Source organism: Centrocercus urophasianus, unplaced genomic scaffold (genome assembly GCF_019232065.1).
Source record: "Centrocercus urophasianus isolate 14NV4802_14NV808 unplaced genomic scaffold, USGS_Curo_1.0 seq_16, whole genome shotgun sequence".
In the NCBI taxonomy this organism is placed as follows: Eukaryota; Metazoa; Chordata; class Aves; order Galliformes; family Phasianidae; genus Centrocercus; species Centrocercus urophasianus.
The window spans coordinates 46,737,045-46,760,418 of NW_024884711.1; the positions used below are offsets into that span (position 1 = coordinate 46,737,045).

At 41.8% G+C, this 23,374-nt stretch overlaps 1 protein-coding gene across 6 annotated transcripts in view; it reads right to left on the reverse strand.

The window, feature by feature from the left end:
- The window catches only part of ADCYAP1R1 (ADCYAP receptor type I), a 129,309-nt gene extending 126,495 nt beyond the window's left edge, over positions 1–2,814 (reverse strand). For 5 of the 6 annotated variants that reach the window (XM_042817040.1, XM_042817039.1, XM_042817038.1 and 2 more), the window contains exon 1: positions 2,755–2,814. The gene's annotated coding sequence lies outside the window, so the exon portion shown is untranslated. Of the gene's footprint in view, positions 1–2,421; positions 2,489–2,754 lie in introns of those variants that run through there. The other variant, XM_042817036.1, reaches the window with a different exon arrangement.
- Positions 2,815–23,374: the final 20,560 nt, after the last annotated feature.

Genomic DNA, 23,374 nt, shown 5'->3' on the forward strand with positions numbered 1-23,374 from the left:
AGGATAGCAGCACTCTGAATGAAGGTTAAGCAATCCTTGCCCGCTTATTATCAGTAAAAATGACTGCAGTCGTGGATAGGATGAAAGAGAGACTTTCTAACTGGTGCATTTACACTCCTTTTGGTAGATGTGTTGCACTTTTGCATCGGTGTGGAAAGATCCTGTTGAGTTCAGCACGCACTCACATCTCTACTGCCTTCACAAGTGATGCAGGATGCTTGGATGTCAGATGTGCAAGGAGAACTGGGAATGGAAATAAAGGAACACAAACCAATGCAAAAACATACTCTGTTGATGTAAAGGTTAGTTTCTGGGCCAAGTGTTGGGGTGAAGTAAACCCTTTATCTCCACTGACTGCTATATTCTGCCATCAGCTTACCTCTCCTGAGAATCACAGGGGAAAAAAATGGGAGTAAATGGGATATTTCTGCATATCTTTCAGTCATATATGACAGACAGTGTGATGGTGTCATGTGTTTACTTTTTCTGTGTTTCTTAACTCAAATATTCTGGTTTCATCAGAAGATAAACTGAGCTAATTTAGGAATTAGACTGTTTGTACTAAGTGTGCTCAGAAGGAAGGAAAGAAAAACAAAATCTGCTATATTGAAATGAATCAGCCTGGGGACATGGGGCTCAACTGATCAAAGGCGTAGGCACATATGGAACTCAACTCCAGAAAAAATATCTCCAGGATGCCGGCTCACTCAGCCAAATTAAGAGAGATGCAATGAAAAAAAAAGTCTAAATGTGACCATTTCAGAGATCTCTGAGCTTCTCTCCTTGGTAGCATCCTACAACAAAGCTTCTGCCTTCGTGTTGATGAGCTTCGCATGCATACTGACATCAGCAGAGCTACAGGCGGCTGTGGCACCGCCATGAAAACAGCAGACATCATAAATCTGCAGGGAGATTTAAGGTTACTCACAGGAACCCCAATGGAAGGCTGGAGCCAAGAATCAAGCACAAAACCCGTCCCTGTCTGAGGTAACTGGCTTTCTGAGAAGCCCCCCACAACCTCTGAGCTTGCTCAGTGCCGATGGTTATCCTTCCAGTCGCTGCACACATGCCTTGGGTTGGAGAAAACAAAACAACACAAACCCTGCTCTCTGTGATGGCCAAGATAGATTGCCACCAGGACAACAGAACAATCACAGCTGTCCTGACTGAACAAAGCAGCATCCCCTGTTCTCAGAACATACAGACAGGAAAAAAAAGCGATAGGAACAGTAAGAAAACCATCAGCCAGAGCTACAACAAGGGTACAAGCAGACATCAACTTTAATCCAACTGCTGTTATTGCACAGAATAGCATTCCTTAATTATCCATCAAATTGGAGCAGCGTTGCTTTACTCGTCCTTCAGGACAACTTCATTCAAGGCAGCTCCAGCGTGTTTCACATCAACCAAGGATGCTTGTATAATGCATATGGATAATTATTTATCCATAGCTATATCAACACCACTTTAAGGATTTTACCTTCCTGCTATCATTGACAGCAATCTTAGGCAATCATACATTCACTCTGATTAACCACAGAAACATCTCCTGACTGGCAAAGGCAGAACACAGCACCGAGATGGCTATTGGACCCAAATAACATCAGACGAAAATCTATTTGTTGTTTGTTGACAATGACAGATTAAAACAAACAGCAAATAAATAAACAACAAATAGGAGAAAAAAAAAAACATCTTCAATTACATTGCCTGTCACAGCATCGGTCCAACACATGCGTTGTAATTAGCAAACACAAGAAGGATGGCACTCCATAATGCCCTGAGAAAGAACCAGGTCATTTTGCCACCTTCTTCGTTTCGGTGACTGTTTTTTATTACTATCATAATTACCTACAGAGCAATTCCGATGAATGCTTCACGTTAAGGGCCAGGTCCTGTTTATCAGCAGATCAGATGCAGAGGAAAGCTACTGACTCCCAGGGAGTTCTTCCCAATGTACTCCTAAGTCAGCGGGATGGATCATCTCGCCACAAACACCACTACGTCTCCAAACACATCTGTCTCTCTCTTTTTTCATGCATTTTCCACACCTGACCACCACGCTGCATTATCCACTCCCTAGCAGTGAACTCTCCAGATTCCAGCACATAACCTGAACTGTTCGCATGCAAAAAAGTCTGCCTACCCCTCTCCCTTAAGATATGCAGTGCATAAAACTGGTATTAGAGCCAGCTGTTCCAATGCTGATAAGGAGAAGTGCCCAGAAGCATGCAAGCAGAGGTCAAAGCCACATTAACAGCAATTTTTACTACGACCCCGCAGTAAAAACAGAAAAGTCCTGGAGCACCGGCTGAAGGGTGAACTGGAGTTTGTGTGGCAGGTGAAGATGCAGAACTGCAAAGGTAGCGTAGAGGTTGAAAATGCCAACAGCGGGTCTGTTAGCAATCAGGTTTTATTTACCAGCCATATTGTGGTAAAATCAGACGTGATCCCCATACCAAGCACGTTAACCTGTCACCGCTTGCAAAGGGAGATTTATTCGTTCCGAAAGAAACCCATCTATCTGGCGGCCGCATTCTCGGAGCCTGGCAGGAGGCAGAAAGCCTGCTCGCCGTTCGCCCCCCCCACCCTCCCTCCCCCCCAAAAAAAAGCATTCTCAGGACATGGGGAAAATCAGGGAGAAGCCGATAAATCACTGTCACTCCGAAATGAGCCTGCTTCAAGAAGCTGCTCTCGGGCATCCCCGAGCAGAGCGGCTCCCCAGCCCGGGAGAGGCCGGAGATAAGCACTTACCATTGCAGCAGGGATCCGTCCCGGTGCTGGAGATGCTGCATCCCGCCGTGCCGTGCCGGGGCGGGGCCGGAGGGACGCGGAGCTGCTCCGGGGGAACGGAGCGGCCGGAGCCGGGCTGCCCCCGCCGGGCTCGCACCGGCCGGAGGAGGAGAGGAGGGGGGGAGGGAGGGGTCGGAGCCTCCGGAGGGAATCACAATTCCTCCTCCCTCGCCTGCCGGTCATGTCCAGGCTGCTTTGCTCAGGGGATGGGCCAGGTCCCGGCCGTGAAGGAATTTGCCATCCCTAAATCCAAATAATAATAATGATAATAAAAAGGCAAGAAGGCAAGCCGGAGATTTGCAAACTTTTTTTTTTTTTTTTTTTTGGGGGGGGGGATGGGGAGGAGATGGGGGGGTTGAAGAATCTTTTTTTTTTCTTTTTTCTTTTCTTTTTTTTTTCTCTTTTTTTTAAGGGAGTGTTATTCTCGCTCGGGAAGAGGGGGGAAGAAGGGGATTCCGGCCGGCTCGGATGCTGTGTGCCTGCGGGTCGGGGCTGTGCTGTGCTCCCCCCGTACCGCTGTGTGTCTGTCTATCTATCTGTCTGTCTGTGCGTGCGGTTCTCGTACCCAGACAATGCTCTGCAAAACGAGCTGCTCCTGCAGAGAAATGCAAACACCTCCTCCCCCGAGTGCCTGAAGAAAGCAAAAGGGAAGCGGAGCCAATCGCCTCTCCTCGGCTTCTTCATTAATATGGAGGAGAACGAAGGCACCAATGAGGAGCAGAGGGAGGCGGGGTGCTTATTAAATCGAGTTTCTTAAATCAAGCACTTCACCACCACCCCCGTTTGTTTTGTATTTTTTTAGTTGTTGATATGTTTTTTTTTCCCCCTTCTACCTCTCCCGGTTTCTCCTTCTCTCTGTCCCCTCATCACCATCTGTGCTGCCTCGCCGCTTGATTTCGTTTTAATTAGCTGGGCAGGCTCGGCAGAACGGGGTGATGGGGTGGATGGAGGCAGGCATTGCCCGTGGATGGGAAGAGGTGCAAGTGCAAGGTGAGGTGAGGCAGCTTCTTCCCAGACTGCAGAGTCGATAGCGAAGTGACAAAAGGGACCTGAGGGGAAGCGAAGCAGGACATTTAATGGGAACGAGTGCTGGATGTATGCACAGAATGAGGAATGGCAGCCCCACAGAAGGGGCACTGGGGCTGCATGGTGGATGTGAGTCCACCAGTGTGCTCTGGAGACAACAAAAGGGCCTCTGGGGTGCAGCTCCCTTCTGGCCCTACAGCCTCTGATGGCAGCCCTACAGCTCACTGCAGTCCTACAGCTTCTCATGGCAGCCCTTCAGTCCCTCATTGCCCTACAGCTCCTCATGGCTCTGCAGCTCACTGCATTCCAACAGCCCCTCATGGCAGCCCTGCAGCCCCTCACAGCCCTGCAGCCCATGGCAGCCCTGCAGCCCCTCATAGCCCTGCAGCTCACTGCAGCTCATTCTAAGCAGTGTTTTCTAAATGGCATTTGCAGATGGACGTTTGGCCCACATCCACCCAGAGCTGATGGAAAGGATGTCCTCCTCTCCTTTCTAAATGGGAAAGATAAGGGTTTTGAAGGATAGACCGTTCAGTGGATAGAGAATTGATTGGATAGTCACAGCCAGAGGGTTGTTGTCAACCACTCTATGTCCAGGTGGAGGCCAGTGATAAGTGGTGTCCCCTAGGGGTCCATCTTGTGTGTCCTGTCCCTGTTCCCTTCTACGGAGAGCAGCATTCAAGGATAAAACCTCTCCAGATCTGGGAAATGATCAATAACAGAATCTGAACAGCTGTAGCAGGAGTAGTGGATCCCTTTGGCAGGATATCCCATGAAAACACTTTGTCTCACACTGCTTTTGCAGCTGTCAACCATACTTCTCTCAGGACCCACAGATCCAAGTCAGGAACTTGGTATGGAACTTGCATCCCAACATATTTCCAGTGTTGTAGGAGCAACTGCCCACAGATAAGATTCTTCCAATCACCTCAGTATTTCCCAGTGCTAGGATATCAATACTGTTGTTCTTCCCAAAGTGGGAACCCTTCACCTTCATTTTCTGTCTTCCATCTTTCTTAGAATACAAATTCATTTCAAATCTGCCTCGCCTTTACCCTTTTCTCAGATTGAGCAAAATAAAAACCAAGCAATTTATGCAGAGGAGCAACTAAATCCATTACCTATGCAATGTGAATATCCGTGACTCAGTTACACACTTGTATGTTACAGTCCCTATGGCTCTCAGCCTGTGTGGAGCAGGCTGAGGGGATGTAAGTCCAGAGGCAGAAGCACTGCATGAGGCAGCCCTGCTTTTATCCCTTGGGATCATAACAGCCCCATGGCTGCATAGGTGCCTTCTCCTGAGAAAAGAATGCAAAGAATGCATAGGCACATTATGAATGCATCCAGCTCTGTGGAAGCATTGTGGAACAGTCCAAATAATCATCTAGACTTTTCAAAAGCTCTGCTTTGCACTTTCTCTTTCTCCTTTTATACCAACTTCCGTAGCCACATCTCCCAGCTTCTAGTAACTTTGCTAAATATAATTGGAAAAAAGAGTATGAATTAAAAATCTAATCACCTCGTGCATTCTTTAAATTAAAGACAGAGAAGTGCTTTCATTATGTCATCCATTGCACCTACTTTGGATTTTTACGAAGGATAAGTCCCCAAGCTAGATTTCCATGCTGTATAAATAATTTCAAGAGTAAATAAATCAGACATAGATGCTAAATACTACTCAGAAGAATCTCATCAGAACCCATTTTTTCTGTATCCCAAACCTGCACAGCAAAATATTTGTTCATCCCAAGAAAAACAATCCTGCAGAAATAAATAACCCTTCCACAGAAAACAAAACAACCAAAAAGCATTTACCAGATCCCTTCAAGAACTCTCAGAATTTACGACAATCGTACCTGAAAAAAAACAGAAGTCCCACTATGGAATGTCCCTTTGGAATGCCAAGTATGGAAGAAGTTTCCCAGCTGTTTGGTTATTATGTGCTGCTACAACATCTGCTCCCTGCCTTTCCCAGGAGAAGGGCAGCAGGCCAGAAGAATCATCTGGTGGCCCACATCCAACTACACTTGGATTGCCTTATATGATTTCGGCTGCTATCTGTTTCAGGTTTCCTACTGAAGTAGTAGGAGAGTCTGTGGAATAATTTTGCTCTCCGAAAAAGAGAATTTTTCTTTGGGAGAAAACAATTAAGCCATTTTCAGGCAAGCGGTGTTTTTTTGTTATCCTTATGAGCAGTCCATTAAATAGCTCTTCATTATTTAAGTGTGTGTGAAGCATGATAGCAATTATTTTGGCCAGCATGAGGGACTGGTGGGTACAGAAGAAGGCTTCCAGGGAGAAAAGCATGGTTTTCTGCTAAATGACTTAGACAGCCATCCATCTGTCACCCTACAGAGGATCAGGACACTGACAAGCTGGCTCCAAGAGTATTTTCTGGGACTAGGGTAAAGGTAACATTGGAACGTCCTTGTCCTTTTATTTTGATATCTCAAGTGTGATTTAGTTGACCTAATAGCTAGTTCTCAGCTGGTTAACCATCTACCCCTTCATACTAGAGTCAGGTCTCATCAGTGCAGTCACCGAAATGCAAAGCTTGATCCTTCTTGGCCCAAAGAAATACTGAATATAGCTCAAGGGAACTGTGTCCTAAGTGTACCCATGCCTCTCCAATGCAGATCCGATCAATGTTTATAAGCATCTAAAGTGCAGGAGGCAATTGGATGAGGCTAGACTCTTTTCAGTGGTCTGTAGTGGTAGGAGAAGGAGCAATGGCCAACAACTGGAACATAGGAAATTCCACACAAATGTGTGGAAGAACTTCTTTAAAATAAGGGTGACAAAGCACTTGCACAGGTTGCCCAGAAAGGTGATGGAGTTTCCTTCTATGGAGATATTCAAGACCCATCTGGATGCCTACCTGTGCAATCTGCTGTAGTGTACCTGCTGTAGCAAGGGGTTACACTTGATGATGCCTTCCAACCCCTGTGATTCTGTGATTCTATGAACACTTGTCCAGCTTGCCAACACTCACAGAGTGGAGCTTCTAAGGTCTGATAAGATAAATCCATCTTTCGTTATGAGGCTTGAGAAGCATCAACTACTCAACCAGTCATCCACAAGGATAAGGGCTACACCAGCATCTGCGTTTTCCTTAGTAATTTCCTACCAACTAGTAGATTGCTAGCAGTCAGAAATAGATGCCTCCTAGTTCCTGGAGGCAAGATCTAATGGAGGTAAAGAGTGGGAGAAAACAGCGAATTATGTAAGAAAAGACAGTCATTTATACCCTTTCTAGCTATGAAAATGAGCTGTACTGTTTAAGACATTTCTCTCAGTAGAACTATGTCCACATCCTAGGAGAACACAGTGCGCTAAATACACCATCTGTATGGTTAACTAGGACATGGTTGGTGTGTAGGCAAAGGTCTACAACATTGTCTTAAGAAGAGGTAACTTAAAGTGTGAAAATAAAGAGCAGAAGGTATACTGTTGTGTACCTACTTTTACCCTTCAGTAAATGTAAGGCAGCTCAGCCCACATACATGTTTATCTCAGGATGCTGGGAAGAAGCAGAGGGTGTGAGAGAAGCCATCAGTGAGATGAGCTGCAGTAAATTCACCCTTAGCTGTCTGGACAATAGTCTGTTGATCTGGATGCCTTGAAAGGGAATTAAATTGAAAGAAAGCCCTTGATTCCTGCATCTACTCCCTCCATTATGGATTTTACCCACTTTCCTCACTCTTGTTCTCTGCAGAAGCTGCCATGTTTGATTTGACTATTCTGTAAAATGTGAAGGGGAAGACACACACCAGGCTTGGTTTGCAGTACATGGAGGTGAGGCTAGAAGTCCCAAGGGAGTATCTGAGATACCTTTAGCCTGCTAAGAGTGTTTAGTGCAGGTGATCAGTGCAGGGCTCTTATATTGTACCTTTTATAAAGTCAGGAGAAATGTTACTACTAAAATCAGAGCTATTTTCCCTGTCTTCTACTTTCTGGATCCATCAGCTCACTGGACACAAAGGCAGAATTTTGCTTCCCAGGTAAGCAAGCTAAAGAACTGGTCCTCTGACAGGCTCTTGTGACTCATGATCAGCTGGTTGAAGAAATTAAATAGCGTGAATCATCTCTCCAGTGAAAGTTACATCCCCACTAAGGGGAGTCTACAGAAGGGAATATGTATGAGCATCACTGGTAGAGAGAAAGTGGGCAAAACAGCAAAGTAGAAAATGGAGCAGGAGGTTGGAAAGTGAATTCAATGTATGGAATGAATCATGTATAAGAACTGGCTTGATGAGGCTTCTTCAGCTTTCCAAAGAGGCTACTGAGAGGGAAAATGGTAGAAGTTTATAAAAAACAGCACTGAGAGGGTGAATAAGGAAAAAATGTCCACTCTCCTTCCTAATTCAAGAGTGTATCAAACAAAATCAGGGACCTTTGGCTGAAAACAACACAAAGAATATTCACCTAAGAAGTTAGATGACCTGGCAGATGCTACAAGCTTCCAATAGTTCAGAGCAAATCCATAGAGGAAAGGTCTATAAAGGTAGTTAAATACCAGAAGGCTACTTTCGCTCAGAACATCTCTGAGCCATATTTTAGTTGCTAGGAGATAGATTAGGGCATTTGTACCTTAATGCTTGCCCTTTGTTTGTATTTTTTTTTTGAGATTTTCAAGGGTGGACATGGATTTCTGGTGGAGCAGTGCAGACATCTTCCATTTTCTACTGTCATACACTGCCATACAATCCATTCTCCAAAAGAAGAAGCTATACGGACTTCTATTTTGTTGCTGTTTGCTTTTTTTTTTTTTTTTTTTTTTTTTGCTTATTTATTTAAAGGATTAAATATTTATGCATTTACAGTTCTAGATATCTAAATTATGAATCCCATTTGACATCTTTCAGAAGTATCTGTTGATGTCCTCAGTTGAAGTACCTCAACATTCAACTTTTTGTCCTTGAGCTTCATAGTCAAAACAACAAATATTTAAGAGTAATTAGGATAACATTAGAATTCTGGGAGGAAAAGTGCAGTTCTAAGGAACAAAATTATTGTGTAATTAGGTTTTGTTCAGTGAATAAGTGGAAAAAAAAGGACGGAGAGGTTTCTTTTCAGTACTTTCCAACTGAAATGTTGTGACAGCTCAGGCTTCAATTTGACGTGCTTAACAAAATGCTTGAGTTGATCTAGATAGGAAATTCACCTTTTTTTTCAAACTATGTGGGCAAAAAGATGGTTTGGACTGATCCAGAATGATAAATATATATGATATAAATATTTATTATATAAGTATACGCTATAAATTCATCTATCCCTAAATATATATTATGTAATTTATTATGTAAGTTGCTCTTTAGGTGTGAACTGAAAAACCTCCAGCTTTCTTTGCAGGTCGACTTTACAACCTCTCCATTGCTTTGTGGCTCTTACAGCCTCACATGAGATACTTACATGACTGAGTTTTGTAGGACTTTCCTTGCTTTGTGGCTCCCATCTTTAGAGATAGATCTCTCCTATGATTGTCAGGGTATGTATAAGGCAGCCCTGTCTGCCCAGTGTCCATAAACAAGGGCCCAGAGTGTCTGTACTATGAATCACATTGCAATGCCTCGAGTTATATCTGATGTATACTTTCTGATATGAGGTGTGTTACTATTGAGGAGAAAATGATTTGCAAAGATACTCTTTCTACAAGAACAAATTATTACATTCAGTTCCTTGAATCTGTCCTTCACTTGATGCATTTTTCTGATTAAGAGCTCTAAAGCATTCTGTGAATGGAAGACACTCTTGAATCTGCTTCCAGTCCATAAACACAAGAATTCTTGATTTGATTTTTAGTTGAGTTATGCAATATTTCTGCTCTTTGACTGGATAAAGAAATGACCATGTGTGTGGATTTAAGGTTAATGTCAATGCTAAATGGAGACGCAGTCTTGAAATTTGACCAATCAAAGCTGCAGAAGACCTGGAGAAAAACTATGATTTTCTTTTTTTGTTTGAGTTTCTGATTAAACAAGCTCACTAAAAAAGTTGTTAATAACTACAGAGCGTATTGCTTGACTTCAGCCCCAGCTCATCCTCTTCCTTAATACGTTTTTCTTTTGGAGGGTTTGCTGATCTTTGCATGAGGATGAGAAACATAAGTTAGGGTAAGTTAAAACAGCCAGATGTGGATGCATCTTTCTTTTGGACAGTAAGAGCTGCCAAATCACGCAGATTGACCACACTGTGATTATGTGAGAAGGAACATTGTGTCAGATGGTACCAAGAGGCAAGGGAAAACAAAAACAGGAACAAAATGAACAATTTCAAGAAATAATATCCATCTTCGACCACTCATCGTTACACTGCTTTCCCATAAGCATTAAATCCAGAAGATGTGTTATGTATTGTTAGCTCTGGTCAATGGGAAGCAGCAACCAAGTGCACTTTTTAGCACAGTATTCTTGTCTTATTGGCTTGTTTTGTTTTTTGGGGAGGTGAAGGCTTGTGGGAGGAAAGGCAAGAGGGGTGATAAAAGAGAGAGCTATCTTGAAATAACACAAGTTGTCAATGATTCGGTCAGATTTTGCAGAATATAAGAAAAGTATATACCAAGGTATTTATTATTTCTTAAAACGTAAATTCAAATACGTTTTTCTTTCAAACAGTTGCAACAAAATATTTATTTGCCAACCAAAGGATCAGGAAGAGCAGCATACATAACATACAGCATGTGGTATATATATACACCATATATAGCATATATATAATATACCAAGGCCAAAACATCTGACTCCTGGTAAATAAAAATCTGTAGCTAGAGATCCATTTAGAGATCCATAGAGATTTAAGGAGAACTCTCTCTGAATTTCCACCTCCAAGTTTGATGAAGTTCAACATAGAAAAGTTTTAATAATTGTTGGGTTTTTTAGATATATATATAAAGTTTTGTTTGTGCTGTTTGTTTGTTTTGTTTTGTTTTTCAATTGAAATTGTGCAACCATAAATAAGAACATGTGTGAGGAGAATTCCCTATTCAAATCTTAGGAGAGTGGGTATCATCTAGTGTACTAAATTAAGTGCATAGACCAAAATACTGAAAAAAATACATGTCCACTGAAAACTGAGTGGGAGGAGCCTTCCTTAAGCATGAAAATGTTCAGGGACATTTATCAGGATGCAGCTGATAAGGAGAAGACTCTTCTCAGAGGTTCATGCTGTATTTGCAGAGTACCTATCAGATGCCTATCAGAATTTCTAAATTCTTTTCTTAAAATCAGATCCACCCTAGAAAGTTTTCAACTCAAGCTTCAAACTGAGGAGGATGTTGAAGGTGATTGTTGCCCTATAGATTGCTACACTGGGGATTTATGGCATAAGCTCTGACCCGGACATTTTCTTCTTAGTTGCAGTATCATAAAAGCACTAAAGAACACATTGAGGGAGAAGTCACTGATCCATCCAGTTTCCAAACATTGCATACCTTCCACCATCTTTCAGACAGGTTCTTTTGCAGTGGCTGAACGATGCATTACATCCTCCTCAGACAGATCTTGCAAGAGTTATTAATGACCAGCTGGTTGCTGAATTAAAAGGGCTCACTTCCCATCTGAACTGTCTTGATTTATAAGCTGTTTTTGTTACTTTGGATCATTCTGCCTTGCTTTACCTGTAGGCATAGACAGATGGCTCCCCTAACCTTGCAGTCGAGTGGTTTTCTTCTAATTTCTTTCTAATACATCTGACAGAATGTATTGAGTTAAATCTTTTACTGCACTCCTCCTTATAAGGTGGGAATAGTCCAAATGTTGTGGAAAGAGTCCCTGGTTCTGGCACTCAAAATGACCAGAGTCTAACATCTGCTGTTCTACACTTGCATGAAAGATCTTTGGAGGGAGATTTTCTTCTACAAAAAGAAGAGAGCTGGGAAAAAAATCTTAGCTATACAAGACTAGGAGATCTCTTTCCCTTCAAAAAAGGAGCTGCTGGAAGCAAATAGCATTCCAGTGTGGGCTGCAGTAGGTGTATGATTTGTATGAACTTCAAATCCATTCCAGTCAAGCCATAAAGAAAAGGCATTAATGGAAGAAGGTCACTGCTATGTCTCTAAATGCAGTTCATGGTGTTTTTTCTTATGGCTGTTTCACCTGAGACAGCCATTTATGTGGCATAATCCATTCATCTTTTATTTGGAGAATGTAATTTGATCATATTTCCTTCAGAACTTCTTCACCACCTCCATTTCTTCGACTTTTTATTAACATTAAGGTTCTTACTATGCTATTTTAGGTGTTACACAGCATATCACAGAATGGCTTAGGTTGGAGGGAACCGTAAAGATCACCTGGTTCCAACCCCTCTGTCACAGGCAGGGTTGCCAACCAGTAGATCAGGCTGCCCAGGGCCCCATCCAACCTGTTTTTTTACAATGATTTATTGTACAAGATGGTGCCTTCTACCATAAGTCATTAGCAGTAAGCTAAGATGGGCATTTTAATCTACAGGCATTTCAATCTCTTGTCAGAAAACCTATCCTCATTTAATTTGCCTGTATTGTTAATGGTTAAACCATTAATCTATCCTACTTGCATTTGCATCAAAGGAATGTTTGTGACTATTACTTGTAGTAGATTTTCCCCATTTCATAAGCCAAATTCTGTAATAGTGAATATACTTTGTTGCTGAGCCATGAAGGCTAATTATATTCAGAAGTCTTCCTTTTTCTTTCTTTCCAGCTTTTTTCTATGTATATGTGCTTTCTTCCCTTTCTATGTAAACTGTCTTCCTCTCCTTCAGCTGAAAGTTGACTGCCTTACATCAAATAAGACAAAGCCCTTATCTAACCATGAAAAAACTAAGCAAACAATCAAAGGCAAGTTCATACAAGTTTTTCTGACTTCCTCTGTTGTAATATGAACATATGAAAGCACTAAATTAGATTACATCTTCACAGTAATAATATACTTACTCCTAGGAGCCTGTCAAACTCTGCAGAGGGAAGAAAAATAAAAGCTAGGGGTTGGAAGCAAAAGAATGTAGAGTAGCTAGCTGTATTCTACGCTTGAAATAAGAGCTCCTCACATGTTGCTTATTTTACACACAACTTTTGCACCTGTTTTCTGTTCATTTGAAGCACAGGCTGATACTAGCAGTTTGTCCTAAAATATTGGCACTTCATGAGGCGCATTGCCCTACAATAAGATCAGCAAGAATCAAATGCCATCTATATCCAGGACAAATCTTTTTTTGTTTTGTTTTTTCTTTTTTCTCTTTTTCTTCCCAGCAATATATTCATTCACTCAATCTCCACCTTACAATCTGATTATTTTCTTACTTAAATAGCATAAAACCCATATAAAGGCTATAGCATCCTCTCTTCAGCCAGCTCAGAAGTTTGTAGTTTAACCAATTACAGCTGTTTCCATCTTCCTTCTATTTCTCATTCCTCTGGCTTCCATCCACCCATGTTGCTGCTTTAAAGACACTCATTTAATCTGCCTTTATATTCTTTCGCATCCTCTTTTCATTGACTCATTCTTCTGTGAGCCTTTCCAAGGAAGAGGATTAGTAATTCATCTGATTCCCTTACATTATTCCTCTGCAGCACCCTGCAGTGCCATAGCTGAGCATCTTTTCAACCTTCAGGAGTAGCTCCTCATCTTCCTTATAACAAGTGGTGAAAGAAAAGTTTTAGAAGTGCTGGCATGGGTAAAAATCTGAGATTCAACCAATTTCTTTTTAGTGATGAGATTCTTAAAATACTTTGTGCTTGCTGGAAGTGAATATATAGGATATGTTTGTTCTGCTAAGTGAAGCTGTCTGCCATATAAATGTTTACCGTATGAATGTGGAGGGACTGTCATTACAGCCTTCTCCTCCATATGTACACATACTCAGTACAACTGAGGTCAGTAACTCCTGTTGTAATACACATTGCTCATGCTGTTTTTAAATGCATATAACAGCCAGAATACACTCCTCAGATGTCTCTCATGATATCCTTGGCTTTTCACCAACTACTTGTGTGCTTAATACTGTTACATCGACGTACAGAATAAATTTCCATATTGTGAAGTTTCTGTGTTGCATTTAATTTTCTGCAGCAATTTATCCACAAACATTCCCCTTTTAAGTCAAAAAAATACGTGCCCTGCAAATGCATTAAAAACCAAGCCAAGGTGGATTCTTTTGCTGGAGTAGGGCTATGCTGAGCTAAAGCTCTTTGTGATCTTGAGTGAATCACAGAATCCTTCAATCCTTAAGATTGGAAAAGAGGGAAAATTGGGAGGGGGTATTGATCTGCCTGAAGGGAGAAAGGCACTACAGAGGGATCTGGATAGACTGGATCAATGGGCCAAAGTAAACTGAGTTTCAATAGGGCCAAGTGTCAGGTCCTGCTTTTTGGTTACAACAACCCCAGGCAACCCTACAGGCTTGGGGAGGAGTGGCTGGAAGCTGCCTGGTGGAAAAGGACCTCGGTGTGCTGATGGGCAGTCAGCTGAATATGAGCCAGCAGTGTGCCCAGGTGGCCAAGAAGGACAGTGGTAACCTGGCTTGGGTCAGGAATGGAGTGGTGAGCAGGACCAGGGAAGTCATCCTGCCCTTGAATGTGTTTAAAAACTATTTGGATGTGGTGCTCAGGATCATGATTTAGCAGAAGGTTGTTAGAGGTAGGGCAGTATAGTTAGGTTGCAGTTGGACTGGATGATCTTTGAGATCTTTTCCAACCTGAGCTATTCTACGACTCTATGATCATCAGGATCATCTAGTCCAGCCGCAACCCATCCCCACCATGCCCTCTAACTGTGTCCCTCCGTGCCACATCAGCCCACTGTTTTCTGCTCTTTCTCCTTCTATTCCTTTGTTTCCCCACATGAAAAATGATGTTTAAGGTACAGATCCCTTCTAGAAAGCACCACAAAATAACTGTGAAATCCACTTTCCTCCTTCTAAAAGAAATACATGATAACACCTGCACACAAGTTGCACGGTCCCTGGATGCTACTGATTTCTCTGGGACTGGCGCCTGGCACTTGGGTTTGCATCAACCCATATATTAGAAGGGCTTTGCCATCAGCATGCAAAAGCCAAAATGAGAGCTGCTTCTCTCTGTGTCTGTTATTATCACAGGTCTTTTTCAAGCATCGGTTTTGCTGATAAATATTTGAATGAACCTCAGAGGCATTGACATTGTAGCATCATGTAGTATTTCTGCAATAAGCATGAAAACACATTCCAGCTGCAGCACCTCAGAAGGCTGACTGTTCCTTTTATTTATTTCTAGTTCTTATGTTTTACAAGCAATGACAAACCTATCATTTATGCTCTTTCACGCTTAGCAGCATAATGAAACGCTCCGAATAAACATGGATTGGAAATCTAGAAAAGAAAAAAAAAATGCAACCAAATGTCATCACCAGCAATAAAGACAACACTGTAAGCTGTGGAGCTGCAATTTTTGTGGACATCTCTTTGGGGGTTTTTTATTTGTTATTTTTTTTTTTTTTCAGAAGGCTTTCCAAATCACGCCAGACAAGCAGGCTGGCTTAACACAATCATTTTCACTTTGCACAGAATTGTCTCCGAGTAAAATCGCCGGTGATCATTGTGATTTGAGACGCTTCATAACATGCAGGCGGAAATCATAGGCAGAAATTTGCAATATGAATCAGAAGTGGCTCTACGGGGGAATCAAATATCCTGGAGATTCCTGAATAACGAGCAAATTGATGGTGAAATAATAATTATCCTCTGTTTTTGCTGTATGGTTCATCGCAGAGCCCTGCAATGCCCTCTGGCAGTCAATACTGGGTTTGTATTTTGCGTCACTGAAGAAAAGCACAGCACCTGCTAGCAGCAAATCACTCACTTTCTCTGGGAAAGAATCTTCTTATCATGCAATATTTACTCAGCAGTGTAATTTAGGGGCCCATCTTTATCTCTTCATCAGTAAAACAGCCTATGTACCATCCTATTTTGTTACAGCTCCCTCTTTCCAAGGTCTGGTTACCTTTCTGCTACTTTCCATCCACCTTGCTCGGAATACCTCTGATCTCAAAGTAACATCCATTTTAATTTCTTAGCATGTAAGCAAACTTCATCTCTCTCTGGTAGGTGTTTCTCCAAGGAGTGGGTGGCAGCTTCTGTTTGTCTCTTAGCCAAGGCCTCCCAGTCGTGGCCTGAAAAGCTCCTCTTCTTTCAAAGAAGTTTTTATTTCACAGAACATTACTTATTCACAAATCAACCTAGCGTGAGGTGAGCAGCAGTGAGGCCATAGCGAAGGACATGTAAACAGTCACAACTGTTTATGAGGGTGGATGGTGATAGGACAAGGGGGAATGGCTTTAAACTGAGAGAGGGGAGGTTTAGGTTGGATATGAGAAGGAAGTTTTCCACCCAGAGGGTGGTGAGGCACTGGAACAGGTTGCCCAAGAAGGCTGTGGATGCCCCATCCCTGCAGGTATTCAAGGCCAGGCTGGATGTGGCTCTGGGCAGCCTGGGCTGCTGGTTGGTGACCTGCACACAGCAGGGGGTTGGAGCTGGATGAGCATCGTGGTCCTTTGCAACCCAGGCCATTGTATGATTCCATCATTCCATGACATGTATGCGCACCTGCATCTCCTCTGGGAGGAAATAAAAAATGTCTTCTCTGAGCCCCACAGTGTGCCCCAAATCCCAAGAGTCTTGATTTATCTCCAACAGTGGATTCCCCAAAGGATTGGGGAATTACCCGTTGTCACCCTGGAATAGCAAACAAGTACAACATGCAGGAAATTTAAGTCGGGTTGCCCCTGAGTGCTTTGGATCTGTTACAACATGTTTTGCTTTTCTGGTTTCTGGCAAGTTTATAGCTGGGCTTGTTACCTCTACTTTGCTGTGTCCCTTGCTGCATATCATGTGCCTGTGCAGAGGAAAACACAGTAGAGAAGAGCAGTGATGGAACAGAAGTGCTGCTTGGTATCCCCAGGCCCCAGACAGGGTGTTTTTACCACCACACATCCGGCAGCAGCTGTAGCAGCACTTCCTTGCTGTGTGAGGTGTGGAAGCCATGTGAAACATGTCACTCCCCTTAAGGTGAGTGGGGAGGGTTTTCTAAATGCAATAAGGAGTGATAGTAAAACATTGCACTGCCAATCCTAACTGGCAACAGAAGGTACAGGCAGTCCTAAAAAAATCTATTAAAGCATCTTAGCTCATGAAGCAACAGATGTAGGTGCTTTGAGAGGGAAGAATAGAAGCTGACTGTATGATTCCTACCCAGCTCACTGGTGATAAATGCAAATATGATTTCATAGAGCGCAGAGGCAACCTTTTCAGTCCCACACAAAGGGATTAATCAGGAGGGGAGCTCGGGGCTGGAATAAAAAAATATAGACGATTTGTTTGAAATACAACCATTTTCTGATGTCCGAATCTCCTTTTTATCACCACTAAAGGTATTACAAGGACCAGCAGCTCTGAGTCTCTTTTTCTTTGCAGGCAATGAGACTAATTGACAGTTGCAACATCCCTTTAAGGCCTAGATGCAAGATGAAATGTAGGCTCAGATGCAAGATAGCTCTGATGACTAGCAATAACAAGGAAGCTGACTATTATTAAATCTGTGTTTTCATGGAGAGGAAATTAAAAAAAAAAAAAAAAAAGGTTACTTCCATAGGAGGTTTATTTTAAAGCAAATAATTTAATGACAGTAAAAGGAGCACTTAAATCCAGGAAGACCACTGCAATGATTTCTACTGATTTGGAGTTATACAGTTGACAACTGTGAATGAAAGACACAACGTGGAGCGTGTGTTGACAATCTCAAAAAGGTCTTGGAGGTAAGACAAGATACCTTGTGATTTTTGATCCATCTATGCAAAAACAAACAAACAAATAAAAAAGAGTGGAAGCAGTATTTCACCAAATCACAGAAGGACCTCTAGAGATTGAGTCCAAACTCCTGCTAAATCAGGTACCTTATAATAGGTCACACAGATCAGTATGCAGGTCTCAAATACTTCCATATTAGGAGGCATCACAACCTCTCTGGGCAGCCTATTCCAGTGCTCCATCACCCTTACCATATCTGTGTGGAACTTTCTATGATCAAGTTTTAGTCCTATTGCTACACACCACTGAGAAGATCCTGGCCTCACTCATTTGCCGTCCACCTCCCTTCAGATGTTTATAAGCATTTATCAGATCCCTCCTCAGTCTTCTTTTCCCTGGGCTATACAGACCTAGGTCACCCAGACTTTCCTCATCCGAGGGATGCTCCAGGCCCTGTATCATCTTTGTGGCCCTCCACTGGATGCCTTCTAGGGGATCTCTGTCATTTTTTGAACTGGCGTGCCCAGAACTGGACACAGTATTCCAGATGTGGCCTCACTAGGGCAGAGTACAGGGAGAGGATCACCTCCCTCACCATGGTGGCCATGCTCTTTTTAATACACTCCAGGTCCCATTGGCCTTCTTGGCCACCAGGGCACACTGATGGCTCATAGCCAACCTGGGATTTATTTCATCTAGACACACTCTGGTCGGATCCACCTTGACCAAGGGGAAGTCTTCCATTCCCCAGACTCTCCCTCTTACTACCAAGGTCTGGGATTCCCAAGCGAAGGTCTTAGTAGTAAAGACTGAAGCAAACAAGGCATTCAGTATCTCTGCCTTCCCAGTGTCCCCTGTTAAATGGGCACCCACCTCATTCAGTAGCAGATCCACATTTTCCCTAGTCTTACTACTGACATAGTTAAAAAAGCATTTCTTGTTATCCTTGACCTCCTCAATTTTAATTCCAAGTGGGTCTTAGCCTTCTTCACTGCATCCCTGCAAAGCCCTGACAACATTCCTGTATTCTTCTGTAGATAAGCTCTTTTCCCACATTCTGTGGACCTTCTTGTCTTCACCTTTATCCATGAGCTCCTTGCTCATCCGTGCAGGTCTCCTGCCACTTGTCCCTGATTTCATACTCTTAGGGATGCACTGATCTTGAGCTCAGAAGAAATGGTATTTAAGGTTTGACCAGCTCTCTTACTTTCCTATGCTCTAGACCAAGGGATTTCTCCAAGTAGGTCCTTGAAGAGGTCAAAGGTTGCTCTCCTGAAGTCCAGGGTAGTCAGCTGGAAGAAATAGGAACTTTCCAGGTGCAAAGCTTGTAGCCTATATAAGGTATTTATTTTAGGAGGAGATAAATTGTGTTCTGGTTTCTGTTGACTGTTTTCACTGGCTTTCCAGTGAATGCAGAGTCAAGAGGGACTAACTCTCAGGAGGAAGATATTTATATTGAAATCAATATCGAAATAAAATTCTTATATAAATCACAAGTTGAAGGACAAAGAAAAGTTTTTTTGGTTTTGGCTTTTTTTTTGTCATGAAGATGACAGAGATGATGATCTAATATTTCTGTAGTGTATGGGAAGGAAATGGAATAGGAGAGACATCTCATACATCTCATTCTCTTACTGAGCCTTATTTCTGTATATCTCATAAAAAGAAAGGTGGTTTAGTATTTTGTATTGTATTCAACTGAGAAAAAAAAAACAACACCAATGCCAAAATAAAAAAAATAACAAGAGCAGCAACAGTGAGGGAAAAGCAAGTGAGAAGAGAGAAAAGGAGGGGAGGAAAGGGGAGAGGTCAACTTTCCTCCTGGAAGAGGAGCTGGACTGCTTTAGATCTGCTGCAGACTCTGCTCAGAAACACAAGTTTTGGAGAAATAGTAGATAACATGTCAAAAATACTAACTGCATATCCAAACTCCATTTAATGTGTAATTTGCAGATATATCTCTTGACATTTTTCATGTTACAATTTGTAACATAATTCTCGACCTCCAGTTGATTAGATTAATATATTTTCATGTATTTAAGAGAAGAACATTCTAATAGGAAGATAATCATGGTACTTTTATAGGAACTTCTTCCCAAGCAGAATGAAAAGCCCAAGCTAAAAAGCAGAGAGGAAGGTTCACTGCAAAGCTTTGTGAATCCTCATCACTTCAGGATGGTTTTCAAATGTAAACTTTGGAGATTAGGATCTCTCTTTTGCTCCAAACCTCTGACTTCTGACCCCATCTACAGAACAAATAAACAGATCTCATGACTCCTTCAGTTCTGTAGTTTTGATCTGCAACAGGGATCATATGATAAGGGCTCTGGCTCACATTCTCTAAGGGAGAAAGAACAGTAACAAGAAAGAAAGAAAGAAAGGGAAAAAAGTACACAGGCATACAATGAGACAAATGAGCCACAATACTTTTTCAGAAGGAAATGGCTTCTTTTGTGGGTTTTGCATCTCCTTTGTTCTATAAAATGCCTGTAATTTGGCAGCACAGTACATAGTTATGGACAATACTCCAGACATCTCTGCACTCTGTAAATAATATTTACATTGCTGTATTTTTCACATTCACAGGAAGTCTTTTATTGCCATTACTGTGATTCCCTTGTGTGCCACGTCTACCTTCTGACAGGCAGTCATTTTTATTGCTTTCCTGTGAAGAACTTTCTCTTATTTCTGACTTCTTTTCAAGATGAAATCCTGATTTGGAGGACATTGAAATTTTCAAGAGATCTGGATAATATACAGAGAAGTTAGTCACTTCCCCTTTGTTTTTAGTATTCCAGTTAATTTTTACTGATTTTTTTCCAATTGGGATCACAATCAGACAATCAATCAGAGCAATCTTTGCTAAAAGCTTGATCTGTGTCATTAAATTTTCATTGCTTTATTCCTAATGCAGTTTCTAACGACTTCTCAGCCATCATGCATTACAGGGGACATCCACATGAGACTGGCAGATATCACTCAGCACCTATAGGAGACGAATGCCATCTAGACAAGCAGTTAGAAGACATCAGAGTACTCTATAGAAAACCAAAAAGTCATGAAGAGGAGGCTTATTTGCTTAAAAATTACATTTAGGGTCTATTGCTTGCCTGTTAACCAACACAAAGGTACAGGTTTCCAATGAGTCCTGTTGAAAAAGTAAATTCCCCACAGATGTCCAAGATGATGGTATTTAGGCAGTATCTCTTATCCTGTCCCTGATGTCTTTTGGATACCTGTCCAGCCTCAAGCAGGCCACCTTAGACATCTGTGCAGTCTGTTTAGACATAGCTCAAGGCAAATATGCATAAGCAGAGGTGATAGGAAACAGTGCTGAACAACTAGCCGACATCAAAGGCTAAATTTTTTATTAGCAGCCTGCAGTTAGAGCAATGCAACCTGACTGAAACTGCAGCCTTGTTGAGAGCTCCAGCTCCCAGCTGAGATGGGGAAGAAGGTAACTTCTTATACAAGTCTGTCTTCAAAAAGAGCATAGCCATTTTGTTTAGGGTCTTTTCACCACTGTTAATGGTTATGTTAACAACAGCAACAGCAGTAATAATAATGATAATAATAATATCATGACCCTTCTTGAAATAAGTACAGTAAAAAAAGGAAGTTGGACTGGTAATTTGGTGTAAAATTTAGAGGATTCTCAATAGGGTGATTTTCACCCTTGTATTTCTATTTATCTTGTGAGTTTTTGGGGATAGCTGAACTGTGAGGAAGGTCATCATCCTGATCAACATGGATCAGTCATCCTGACCATCTCAACCTCATGTAGTGACTTAGGATTCTCTTTTCCATTCCCGTCTGTAAACTTGGGTTTCCACCCAAAAGAAGTCACTGTGCATAATGGCACAGATTTGTCCCACCATGCAGTTCAGGTAGATAAATGTGTATCTCCTTATTATATCTTCATCTTCTGGCACAGCCATGGTGGTGAAGAGTCTCCTAATGAGACCCACAGGAACAAAATGAGTCCTACATTGTGTAAAACTACGTTGTGAAGTGTTATTCAAGCACAATAGTGTATAGGTCCTAACCTCTCTACACAGAAATTGTTTTAATTAATTGTGTAATTGAATAGTCTTGTGAGGTAATCCTAAGGTGTTCAGTAACATTTCTTTGTTTTAAAATGTAGTTTGCAGGGTTATTTCATGAAATACACTGAAGATCTCAATTTCGTGGGATGGACATCAATGTGATAGGAACCATTTAACAATATGAAAACAGTAATGATTCAAAAAGGCAAATAAATAATTCCTCCCTTCCTCCAATTTTTTGGAAAGAAATGTTTTCAAGAAGGAAAGGAAGCTGGTTAAAATTATAGCTCTAGTTTTTTTTTTTTTCATCAAACATCTATTTAGAAACGCATTCCTTTATTTGGAGGAAAAAGTCTTTTCACTGGAAAGATAAAATTACCAACATATTAATCCCATTTGTCATTAAAATTTCAGTTTGTTTCCCATGTCATTCAGGGAGCTCTTTGAAAAAGGGATAAAATAACATCTTAATTAAGGAGCTTTCTAATGTTTTCCTTCTGATAAAATAGGAATCTTATTCTAACCATTTGGAGCTGAATCAAAAATAGTCAGAGATGGGAATGAATTATCCCATGTGAGTAAGATTCACCAGCCTAAACTGCAGGGGAAGTGCCTATTTACCTACACAGAAGAGCCCACTGTCATTGGAGATGCCTCTTTGTTGAGTTCTATGTTGAGTGCACCAGATGTTGGCTCAGATACAGCTAACATTGCAGGATGTATGAGAGATTTGTACCCTTGGACCACGGCTGTGAAGCTGTCAGGGCACCAGCAAGAATTTATTTAGGAATCAGAATCCTGCTCTACATCCAGTGCCTATAATTGGAGTGGCCAGTGATACCTACCTCAGAGTTGAATGTCTATAATACTGGTGCACGCATTTAGTGAGCTAGATCCTACTAACTTGGACAGACCAAAATCTGGTCTGTTATCTTCAGCTGATGTTACATATAGCTGTAATAAAAATTTGTGGCTGTCAGGAGAGGTCCCCAGTGATTGGTAAAAGGGAAACATCACTCCCATTTTCAAGAAAGGGAGAAAGGAAGACCTGGGGAATCTAACTACAGGCATCTAACTACAGGTTATTAAGAAATTATCTACTCAGGGTGGTAAGATGATGGAACAGGTTGTATACAGCTGTAATATAATATCAGATGAAGATAACAGACCAGATTTTGGTTTAGCTTTGGCCTCATCATTCTGCAGCATCAGCACAAAGGTCAAAACTGAAGAACTGTAGAATCATAGTATGGCTCAGGTTGGAGGAGACATTAAAGATCATCACATTCCAACCCCTCTGCCATGGGCTGGTTGCCAACCACTAAATTAGACTGCCCAGGATCCTATCAAACATGGTCTTGAATGTCTCCAGACATGGGGCATCCACAAGCTCTGTGGGCAACCTGTTCCAGCATCTTACCATCCCAAGAAATGAAGAAAAATTTCTTCCTAACATCTAACCTGTAGTTAGATGCCTATAGTTTCCCAGGTCTCCCTTTCTCCCTTTCTTGAAAATGGGAGTGGTTTCCCTTTTTGCAGTCACTGGGGGCTTCGCCTGACAGCCATTAATTTTCAAATATGATGGAGAGCAGCTTGGGAGATATTTTGCTCCTTTGACCCTACTTAGAAGTTCTGGGATACGATGGGCATGAGAAGCCTGACTGGCCATGAAAACCGAGGCAAAGAACTCATTAAGTACTGCAGTCTTCTCCATGTCTGAGAACAGCTCTCCCTTTTCATTTATCAGA